Raw genomic sequence first — 11723 nt, 5'->3', positions numbered from 1 at the left:
AAGATTCAAAATGGATTGTTAACTTTTGCTTCTATTTCGGGCCACTTCATATCTTTTTGGGACCATCAACATTTCAGATTTAAAGATTTTTGGGGCCTGGACGGGCCACAAGACGAAAAAAAGCTAGAGTCGAATCCTACAAACACACACACACAAACACAACCTTAAAAATGAATAAATAAATAAATAAATAAATCTATGTCGGTAAAAAAACACACAAACTTTAAGTACGTTACAAGCATACATACACACTAAAACAAATCTTGTAAAATTTAAGACAAAAACCACACATTTTTTTCACTGCAAACTTCAAGAAAAATCACATAAAACAATAAGAAATCAAACACGTCACTTTAAGATGACATAGGTGATATACAGGGGGTGAACAGATATTATTCACCTATAGAAATCAAATCAGTACTTGAGAGAAAAGTATGGTGATATCAATTCAAAAGTAATAATACTCCTTCATATATCAATTTCAACTTTCATTTCCACGAACAAGGGAGTGATATGCATACGGGAAGATTATGAAGATACATCTGTGTAGTCAACTTCCATGTCCTTACAAAATTTGGAGACATTTCAACAAATTGTCTCTGCATAGGAAAACAAGGGGGAATCGCACATGTGTGCGCACGTGTGGGAGTAAGACGATGTTACAAGCTGTTTAACTTTACTTTACCACAAGGTCTTTGACACGAACAAAATGAAATGCGACACTAAAGTATTTTAAGGGCCACCCCTGTTGGGATCCTCTGCCAAGCTCTCCAAGGCGTTCACTTCCTTTTCCAAACTCTGCATGGCAGCCTGTATGTGGTAGGTCAGCTTGTGGTGAGCACCAAACTTGGTAGTGCGGATATCAAGAGCTCGGCTCATCACAGCTAGGGCCTCCTTCTTGGACTGGAGACTCTCATCCTTCCTCAGAAGTTTGCCTTCATCGATGAAAAGAGCAAGTGAAACCTCGTCACATCACCTTAAATCACCAGCGAGTTACGTTTTGCACAATATTCAGTGCTATCTAAGCATGACTTTTTGTAATCAGAAAAATATCCAGTATTCCCATTACACATATTATGTGGTCTTCAACATGAATATGTGTTAAAACTTGATATTCAGGAAAATAATGTAGACAAAGGAGAATGATTTAATTTTCCTCAACCAAGTAGAGCACCTATGCCAATTACAATCTTTTGCTGTCAGAAATTAATTGTTGGCAAAATTCCTATCACTATGTAACTCAAAAAGAAGTAACATCTCACCTCAGTTATCATGGGAAGAGCAAAGAATGTCATGCCAAAAATGTGTAAAAACTAGTTTTTATGTACGAGGATGTGCCAACAAACACCAAATTTTGATTATTGAAATTTTGTGCCAGCACTAGCTGGCCAGCTACTGTATCAAAGATGTGAAAACTTTATGGAGAGTTTGACAAAATAAGAGGTAAAATTGCAATCATTTCTGCTTACCGAGATGATATAGCGTCGTGGCAAACAGCACATGGTCATCACCGAAGGCTTCCTCTCTGATCTTTAGGGCCCTCCTGTAATAAGACTCTGCTCTCAGCCTGTCATAGCTGTATAGGTAGACAAAATGTATTGAACTCATAATGCAGTACTTCTATTTCCACCTTCCAAACACTTGACACTAAACACCAAAACAACATGAGAGCAATTGCAAAATGTTGGTCTGTATAAGCAATCTACTCAGATATACAGTCCTCTTTGCTGCACAGATATATATATGGGAAGTTGTTTACAATTCTATGTTCAGGACACGCACCATCCTATTTTCATGTCTTTAAAAAAAGGCAAAATGCAAACACTGATATTCAAGTAATTATAGACACTCCATCAGCTCCCTTTGCTTTCAGCATGCAGCATTATTCTTTAATGCTATCCTGTTCTACAGTCATTTGAAAGCAAGAAGGTTGTACTGTACTAAAGACATCCTACACCAGCATTCATCTGTTTGAATAAAAAAACCCCCCAAAAACACGGGTGCCATCTCAGTGACAGACTGTTTGTTATACGCACCCTTCCTTATTATCCTGCATGCCGAGCAACCCTGCAAGCTCATTGAGAACTTCTGCCACCAATGGGTGCACAGTCCCATACCACCGCTCTCGGACCTGGAGAGCCTCCTGTAGACTGGCTTGAGCGGGGCCGTACTGTTTCATCTTCATCCTGTAGAAGGAAACAAGACAATTTACAGTCAGTATCCATCCAATCATCATCCATTCATCCATTATTCATCCATCCAATATCTTTTCATTAATCCATCCACTATTCATCCATCCCATACCCTTTCATTATCCATCCATCCACTATCCGTCGATCCATCCATTATTCATCTATCCACTATTCGTTTGGGATGTAAGAGGATGTGCCCCTCTCCAACGATAGGAATTTTGTGTTACTATTATTTTGGGATCATAATGCAATTTTACTTGCATCAATTCTCATCTGTTTGTGACATGGAAAATGGTTAGGTGCATGAAAGACATAATTTTGAACAGTTTTCCCAAACTTTCTTCAAGGGTGAATTAGTCTTATTTTGAAGAATGTATAACTATCATTACTAAATGGATGACACCGTTCTTATAGAGACCTCTGAATTATTAATATGAAATAGGCCTAGTAGCTGTAATTTGCAAGAAACAGCCATGTACTAAATTGTTGGCGTCCTCTGGCCAACCTTCTGGGAGGCGTGAGAAAATGATTGATGGGCGGATGTGTGATACAGTATGGCCAGCATAAAAAATGGGATTGTGCTTGAGGCAGCCACAAATTATGCTAAACTGGCATGTTCCAATGTTCCATCGTATCACCCAAGGAGAACTAGCTGAGAAAAAAAAAATAAATTCTCTCAACAAAATTGGCTGTAAATAAGAAAAAAAAAAATAAAATCCTGATATCCCAGTTATCTCACCAATTTGGTTGGCAAGAAAAAAAAAATTAATGTTCACAGATTTTCAAGCCAAGCAAAGAAACAAACAAACACAAAAACGTAGCACAGTACCCAAACAGTGTACCCGTATTTACCTGTAACAATATTATGCTAGAATTATGGGGTAAAAGCCTAATTATGCCTATAGCGTACTGCTACATGCTCAAGCATCACAAAATATGCCAGAAAGCACAATTATGCCAACTCTGGCAACGTTGGCATGATGAAGTAGGTCTGAGAAGAAGCTAGAAACAGAATTTGAAATTTATGTTCGATAAAAGTTATCCACACAGATCGTAACAATGTGGCTCGACACACCACACACTCACATCATTACACAGGCAATATTTGGGATCTACACACACGTCCCACTGCGTTTCGTGCGAACTACTTGAAAAGTAGCCTGGGAGCCAGAGGCTGAACATTGTTTATATTCAATTACTGTCCGCCCAATGTTTTATGATGGTGTTACCCTATTTCGGGGTGCTGAATCCAAATCAGAATGATGTAACACTTGAATCTGTGGGGGTTTAAAAATATTCATGACGGTTACCAAAAATGGAAAGTCCCATTAGGCCAAGAGCATTAGATTTAACATGGACATTTCTGGTAACAAGCTTTTTTTTTTTTTTTTTTCCAGGAATGACTTGTGTTTAGAATTACATAATAAAAGTCCTTATGAATCCCCCTTGAGTGTGTTCCGCAATCCAAGATGACGTCCAGAATGGCTGCCATTTCCTAAAATTCTTGTAAATTTTCAACCAGGTATCCCAAATACAAAATTTAGATGTCTAAATATATGTTTTGAAGCATAAAAATCACAATAGAATACATATCAAAAGTTGTTGAAGCATGTTTAACCAAGTATCGCAATCCAAAATGGCCGCCATTTTCTGGGTTTTTTTCTCATTACTTTGCAAGTAGATTTCACCTGAACACACTTTAAAAGTCAAAATATACGATTTGAGTCACAAGGAACCAAATAAAATACTTATTCAGAGATTCTGAAACCCACATAAAGGGCTTAAGCACTTTCAGAAATGGTTTCCAAAATGGCCGCCAATTCCTTTTTTTTTTTTCATAACCCTACGTCTAAGTAACCCCGATACGCACTTAAATGTCTAAATATATATTTTGAGATGTATGTAGTAGAGATACCGATCTTTTTTTTTTTTTTTTTTTTTTTTTTTTTTTACTTCCTAAGTGATAATCGACAGTTTCAAATCACTGGAATTCAACTTATGGTAATAGAAATCAAATGTGTTGGTTAAAAAAAAGAAAGAGGCTAACACTAAATTTTCATCTCATGTGCTTGAGGCGACGAAATAGACCATGGTGAAAAATATCGCCTTCAAAGTAGGCTGTCTGTTTAGCAACAAAACTGATGGTGAAATGTTTCTCTCGTAACAAGGAAACACACCTTGATTTTAACATTCAGATGTTTTCATTTTTTTTTTACTTTACACATAGGAGTTATTTTTAATAAAAAGCTTTTAGAATATTTTCCCGATGAAAAGTTACATTTCATCATATACTATTTACATAACTATGAGGTTGTTATTGCCGACCATTTTGCATGCCATTTTGCATTTTAGGAAGAGCTCGAGCGGTTTTATGGGTACCTGAGTGCTAAAACATATCTTAATATGTATTTTATTGTGTTCTCCATGCTTCAGAACATTATTTAGACATTAAAATTTTGTATTTGGGTTACCTGGTTGAAAAGTTATCAGAATTCCAGGAAATGGTGGCCATTTTGGACGCCATCTTGGATTTATGGTACCTATGTTTGTCAACATCTCTTATTATGTATTTCATTGAGTTCTTCATGCTTCAAAGCATATATTTAGACATTTAAATTTTGTACTTGGTTCCCAGGTTGAAAAGTTAAAAGAATTTCAGGAAATGACTGCCATTTTGGATGCCTTCTTGGTTTGTGGAAAACACTCGAGGAGGATTTATGAGGACTTTTAATATGTTATTCCAGACAGAAAAATCAGCTTGTTACCAGAAATGTCCAAATTGAAGCCTATTTTGACCTAATGCTCTTGGACTACTATTGTTTTTCCTTTAAAATTAAAATGATAAGAAATTGAAAACAACTATTAGTAATGGTTTAACCCTATATATTTCGAAGGTGGTGGAAGCAAATCTGCATAATGCAACTCTTCCATCCTAGAGGGCTTATTGATATTCAAGATGGCCTCTTAAATGGCTGCCAAAAATGGAAATGCCATTGTATTTCCTTATAAATAGTGAAAATTTGAAAAAGAAAAAGTGTATATGTTTCAATACTATTTCAAGAGTGCTTAAGGCGAAGCTGGATAATGCAACTCTTAATGCATTCTTGAAGGTATTGCGATATTCAAGATGGCCGCCAAAATGGCTACCAAAAATGGAAACTCCCATGTAGCCTATTTCCTTCTCAACTGTGACAAATTGAAAAAACAAACAAACTGGGGATTCTACACTATTCCAAGGGTGCTGAATCCAAATCTGCTTGATGCGACTTTTGTATTCTTTAGGGTTCGAGATATTCAAGACGACCTCAAAAAAAAAAAAAAAAAAAAAAAAAAAAAAGCTGTAAAAAAAATGAAATTCCAGTAGGAATATAATATTTCCCCATAAATTATTCTTTAAAAATTGGCAATTAATTTAGATGATTATTGATGGTCTTACGCTAGCTTTACTTATATTCGAAGGTGCTAAATCAAAATCTGGTTGATGAAACTTTTGCATCTTTGAAAGTTTTGAGATGTGTATAAATGGAAATTCCTTTATATTTTCTCATAAACAGTGAAATATGATGTGATATGAAATGAAGTGGGGGATACAACTCGGGTTGAAAAGTGAGAATATATGTTTTTTCAATTCAATTCAATTCAATTCAAAGTTTATTTCATTTTCCGACAAAACATAAGTTACACTTCTTTTGACAACAGAGAATAAGGTAAACAGAACATTATGTATTGAAAAGAATGTACAACAATTGAGGACCTTATAGTAATTATACATTGTTGTAAAAAAGAAACAGAAGTGATCGAAATGAAGTACATGTATAACTTTGCTTAAAGTGTGAAGAATGGAGAGACCCACTAAAAAGACAGAGCTTGTAGAATGTGGGCCCCTCTGGAAAAATAACATCAATGGGAAGATTAATTGAAGCATCATAAGTACAAAAGGGAAAAAAAGAAAAAAGAAGAGGAAGAAGTCTGGAAGCCCACTGAGAATTAGATTCACAGATAAATTCATTTACCTTCGTAGACGCAAACAAACATAGAAAAAGACTAGACAACGACACAACTACTGAAGAAAACGCTGTACGGGACAAAACTGAATGGACAAGACTAACAAACAGAAGACAAAATAGCAAACGAAAATGCACAACAGAGAGAGCGATCTTCGACAAAAGCATGTCAAGAGAAACAGATGGTAGTTGTGGAGAAAAAACGTGATATTGTAACGCCTGAAAGGAGAAAAGCAAGGAAATGAAGGGACGTATGAACAGGAGCAAGACAGAAATTCAAGTCTTTGACGCTTTGGGCGATAGCGTAGATGGCAGCAGACATCCAAAAGAATACAAAAGAATACAAGTTATTCTTCAAAGAGGAGAAAAGGTGAGTAAGTCAGTATGTGAGAAAGAAGGCCAAATGGCTAGTTCAGTACTGTAGAGTCATACGATTGCAATAGAAAGGACTTCAGTCTCCTCTTGAAAGAATATATGGATGGGGCGTTTTTTATATCATGATTCAAAGAATTCCAATAATTTGGGCCTTTGTAAATAAGTGTATTTTTAGCAAGGATCGTGCGTAAAAGGGGTAAATGAAATTCATTGGAACGCCTAGTGGGATATTCATGAAATGATTGGTTTTTGAGGAACATAGAATCAAAAATAGATGGAAGCAAATTGTTGCAATAATTGTACATAAATTGGCCTAAATTATACAAAAACAGATCTTTAATTTTTAAGAGCTTGTTAGAGGCAAACAACGTGCTTGTATGAGAACGTACAGGGGAATGGCAGATAACGCGGAGGGCTTTCTTTTGCAAGAGGGACACTCTTTCAAGTAAATTCTGATGCGTATTGCCCCAAACTAAAACTCCATAATTCAAATGAGGCAATATTAACGACGAATATAACATAAGTAATATTTTTTGTGGAATATGAAATTTCATTCTATTTATAACACCTATATTACGCGATATTATGTTACAAATATTATCAACATGTGATTTCCAGGAAAGTTTATCGTCTACAGTGACCCCCAAGAATTTAATATTTGATACTCTTTGTAGATGAGAATCATCTAAAACTATATTTGTGTTTAAACTGTCAACAGTACTACTAAAAATCATATATTTCGTTTTTTGAGCATTGAGTGATAACTTATTAGCTCTGACCCAGTTTGTCACTTTATTCAATTCAATATTGATTTTGTGAACGAGAAAATCAATATCGTTATGGGCGAAAAATACATTTGTATCATCTGCGAAATGAATAAAAGAGAGATCATCAGATACGCGACAAAAGTCATTTATATAAATAATGAACAATAACGGCCCTAAAAGACTTCCCTGTGGGACGCCACATTTAACTTCTCTGATAACTGAATCATTATTTTTAATTGTAACAAATTGTTTTCTATCGACTAAATAACTCTTGAACCACTCCAAGGCCTTCCCACGTACTCCATAATGCGATAATTTATAAAGTAAAATGTCATGATTGATGGTGTCGAAGGCCTTGGAGAAGTCCAAGAAAATACTAACTAAATGAGAATGATTATCAATGGCGTGAACTACTCTATCAACGAAATATAAAAGAGCATGCGAAGTACTATGTTTCTCACGAAAACCAAACTGAGAGTTTGTAAAAACTTCATGTACCTTCAAAAAATTGATCATTCTCTTATAAATAAGTTTTTCTAAAACCTTAGACAGTGAGGACAATAATGAAATTGGGCGATAATTGCTGATTACAGTTTATCGCCTTTCTTAAATATTGGTATTACTTTAGCCAATTTCATTTTATCGGGAAACACACCGTTAAGGATTGACAAATTAAATATGTGAACAAGTGGATCAGCAATCGAGGAAATAACACCCTTAAGTATAAAATTATCTATCTCATCATAACCAGAACTTCGTTTGTTCTCAAAAGAGGAAACTATATCAATAATTTCAAATCTATTAGTCGGTGTAAAAAATATGGAATCAGAGTTGCGCTGGCCTAAAAATTCAGTAAAATGAGTTTCTGTTGCAGGAATAGTTTGAGCATAATTATCACCTATTTTTGAAAAATAGGAATTAAAGATATTAGCAATATGAAGAGAATCATTAATCAATTCATCATTCATTTTAATTTTGTCAATGTCAGAGTTTTTACTCGGAACATTCATGGCCTGTTTTAGAACTTTCCAAGTATTTTTCATATCAAACCTATATCTCGAGAATTGCTTGAAGTAATATCTTTTCTTTTCAGAACGTAAAATCATTGTCAAAGTATTTTTGTATGATGTGTATCTATTCTTCGATCGCTCGGTTTTTTCCAGCTTATATTTATAATACAAACGATTTTTCCTATTAATTGAACGAAGGATTGATTTTGAGATCCAAGGTAACCTGGGTGTTTTTTTGTAATCTGTTCTATTTTTTTGTTTTGGAATTACATCATCTAAATGATGATTGAATATTTCCATAAAATTATGAAAAGATATATTGATATCATCGCTACCAAACACTCCTGATCAATCAGCATTCTCGAGAGCCACATCAAAACTAGCCAACTTTTCGGGTGAAACTCTACGACTAAACAAAGGAAATGAAGGAGGTTTAATATTAGATGATGTTTTAAGAGTAAAATAAGTCATTATTGGAAAATGATCAGTCATATCTGAAAGAATTATGAAAGAATCGGGGAGGGGTAGAATATTACAAAAAAAGTTATCAATGAGGGTGGCAGAACGATCTGTAATACGTGTGGGTTTGGAAATGAGCGGAAGAAAGGATGAGGATAGAAGTGTGTGAAGAAAATCACTAGAGATATTATCATGCTCAGACTTCAGCAAATCAATATTGAAATCGCCGAGCAAGAAGCAATCCTTATTTCGGAAAACGTATGAATTTGCCAAATCTGAATAATAGGTTAAAAAATCATTAGCGTTTGAATTAGGAGGTCTGTATACAATGCCTAACATAAGATTTTTACATCCTGGGATGAGAATTTCTATAAACAAAGATTCAACCGTATCGTCCATTCTAGAAATATCTTGGTGGACGATAGTTTCAAAGGAACATGATATGTACAATGCAACACCCCCACCATTCTTATCAGGCCTATTATTAACAAATAAATCGTAACCATCAATTGCAAAGGAATTTTCTGCATTGGCAGTTAACCATGTTTCACTTAATCCAATAACCGATAACGACTGACTTTCATCAGATTCTAATAAATACTTTAAATCATCAAAATGTTTATTTAAACTCCTAATATTTAAGTGTAACAAAGAAAACGTATCCTCAGAGAAGTTATGAATCATATCTTTGTATTGATTTACTGTAATATAATTGCATAACATATTTTGAGTGAAATCATTACTAAAATCATGAGGCAATTCATTTGCTCCTGTATTCAGGGTATCGGTAACAAAATCATCATAAGGGGTGGTTCCTGTACTGGTTAGCCCACTAACTGGGTCAGAGTCTAACCTAGTGTTCCTAAACAATTCAAAAAAGTCATCATTCGATACGGAATAAAATGGAGCATTAAAAAAATTAGCCATGATTAAAGGTACGAGACGAGATTATAAAAGTCTGCGATGTCAACAAAACTAGGATGTCGTAAATAAGTGGATGATACAAGAAAATAACCAGTCGCCAGAAAGAGGCAAAACACTGGAGTAATCTACAAGTATAAATGGCGTCAAAATCACGATAAGTAGGAGATCGCTGAGGAGAAGAACGTGAAACGAGAAAGAGCAGAATAAGGTAAGTGAGAACGTTCAGAAGCATCGTCAGAAAAAGACATAGAACACACACAACACAATAACAAGAATAAATCAAGTGCCTCTGTGGGCTTCCGAAAGAGGAGAATAGGGATGAGAAGGGAAGTAAAAGAACGAGCTCGACCGGCTGTTGTCGAAAAAGGAGAAGTACAAAGACGTGAGTTGCACTAGCGTAAGAATTCAAAATGTTGCACAGTGCGTATACTTGTGCAGTGCTGCATTGACACATCAACTGAAACTTTGACGGAAAAAAAGAATCAGTAAGAGTTCAGTGGAAGCAGTATTTATCGACAGCATGAATGGCTGTCCGTGCCAATCATACATTTTTGGCAAAGCAAAATATCCAATGTTACATAAAAGGAAGAAGAAGAAGAAAAAAAAAAAAACTCGCCACCTGCAATTACGTTACCTTTAAATTCTTGATCACGAGGTTCATTGGAACAACAGTCCATTGGTACTGTCATAATATATTATATGGTACATTATACACGATGTCACGTGGATGTTGCTTAATAGTAATAATGCAAATCAAGAGAAGACATACATATACAGAAAATATTACCTAGGATTCATGAGGTTCAATATAGAACATGAGGCCTTAAACCATGTCATAGAATTGAAAATATAAAGTGAAAATAGAAGTACCTGGATCTCAATAGTAGGACCACTTCAGCAATGTAACCAGGTACATGCATGTTCTGTTCATAGTAGTTAACAAACCCGTAAAAGCTGCCCGTAACAATCAATAAAGAGAGAGGGTTTAATAAAAAAGGAGAAACGCATTCCGGCAGGCATGGCCTGTCTTTCGTCAAACAAATGAATTCCCGATTAAAAAGAACAGTAAGAAATAAAAAGGCTGAGATTTCATGGTGGGTTATTAGGCTGGTAGGAAAAAAAAAGGACCCGTGAACTATCATACCACCCTAAAGGGAGAGGGGAATGACTGCTTGAAATGAAAGAGTGCCAAGTGTTTTGAAGACACCCGCATACTTTGGATGGAATCATTGATAATAAAATGACAGTTTGAAAATGTTTATACAAAGAATACCCCTGACAAAAAACGACAACAAGAAACAAACATGAGGGTGACCCCAAGGGCTTGACCTATCCAAGGAAAAAAAAAAGAGAAACAAAACAGTTGAATTACATAGTGACGCATGGTTATATAATGACACCTTCCAAAAGAGCACCGAGATAAACTTATAGATACATATGAACAGAAGCCTTTGACCCGCCCTTCAACCGCTTGGAAAGCGGGATTGGGGTAGCGTCCAGGAGGACATTAAACACATTAGCAAATAATCGAACTGTGTTGTAGAAATGACACGCTGTACGAGGTCAATGCTTAACAATGCAAATCGAGAGTGGACATTACATATACAGAGAAGAGAATATAGGATTCATGTGGTTTAGTGAAACATCGGATTTTAAAATGCATATCACGATCATCGATCGTATCTTAGAGTTGAAAATAAGGAGAAAATAAGGGTACGTGTAATTCAATTTTTAATTAAAATCAGTTGAACAAATTTGTCAGATCAATCAAAAAAAAAAAAATAATGAAATCCAAAATGGCATATATGGTGTTTTTAAACGTTTTAAACGTTCTGAAAAGTTTGATATTAACATCATACTGCAAATTAAAAAAAAAAAGATGCCATTGACAATTTAATTTTGCCAAATAGAAAGAAAAATGGCTTTACGGCTGCCAAATGGCTTGAAAGATGAGAAGTTACTTTATTTCGGCTAGTAAATATTGCGGACAGA

The 11723-nt window shown here is 35.2% G+C and overlaps 1 pseudogene; it reads right to left on the bottom strand.

Annotated features, from left to right (window-relative positions):
- Positions 1 to 229: 229 nt before the first annotated feature.
- The window catches only part of LOC140244785 (tetratricopeptide repeat protein 41-like), a 72296-nt pseudogene continuing 60802 nt past the window's right edge, over positions 230 to 11723 (bottom strand).

The sequence above is a fragment of the Diadema setosum genome, chromosome 2, assembly GCF_964275005.1.
Source record: "Diadema setosum chromosome 2, eeDiaSeto1, whole genome shotgun sequence".
NCBI classification, from domain to species: domain Eukaryota; kingdom Metazoa; phylum Echinodermata; class Echinoidea; order Diadematoida; family Diadematidae; genus Diadema; species Diadema setosum.
The sequence above is the reverse complement of the archived record's forward strand: the minus strand, read 5'-3'. Positions and strand labels throughout refer to the sequence as shown.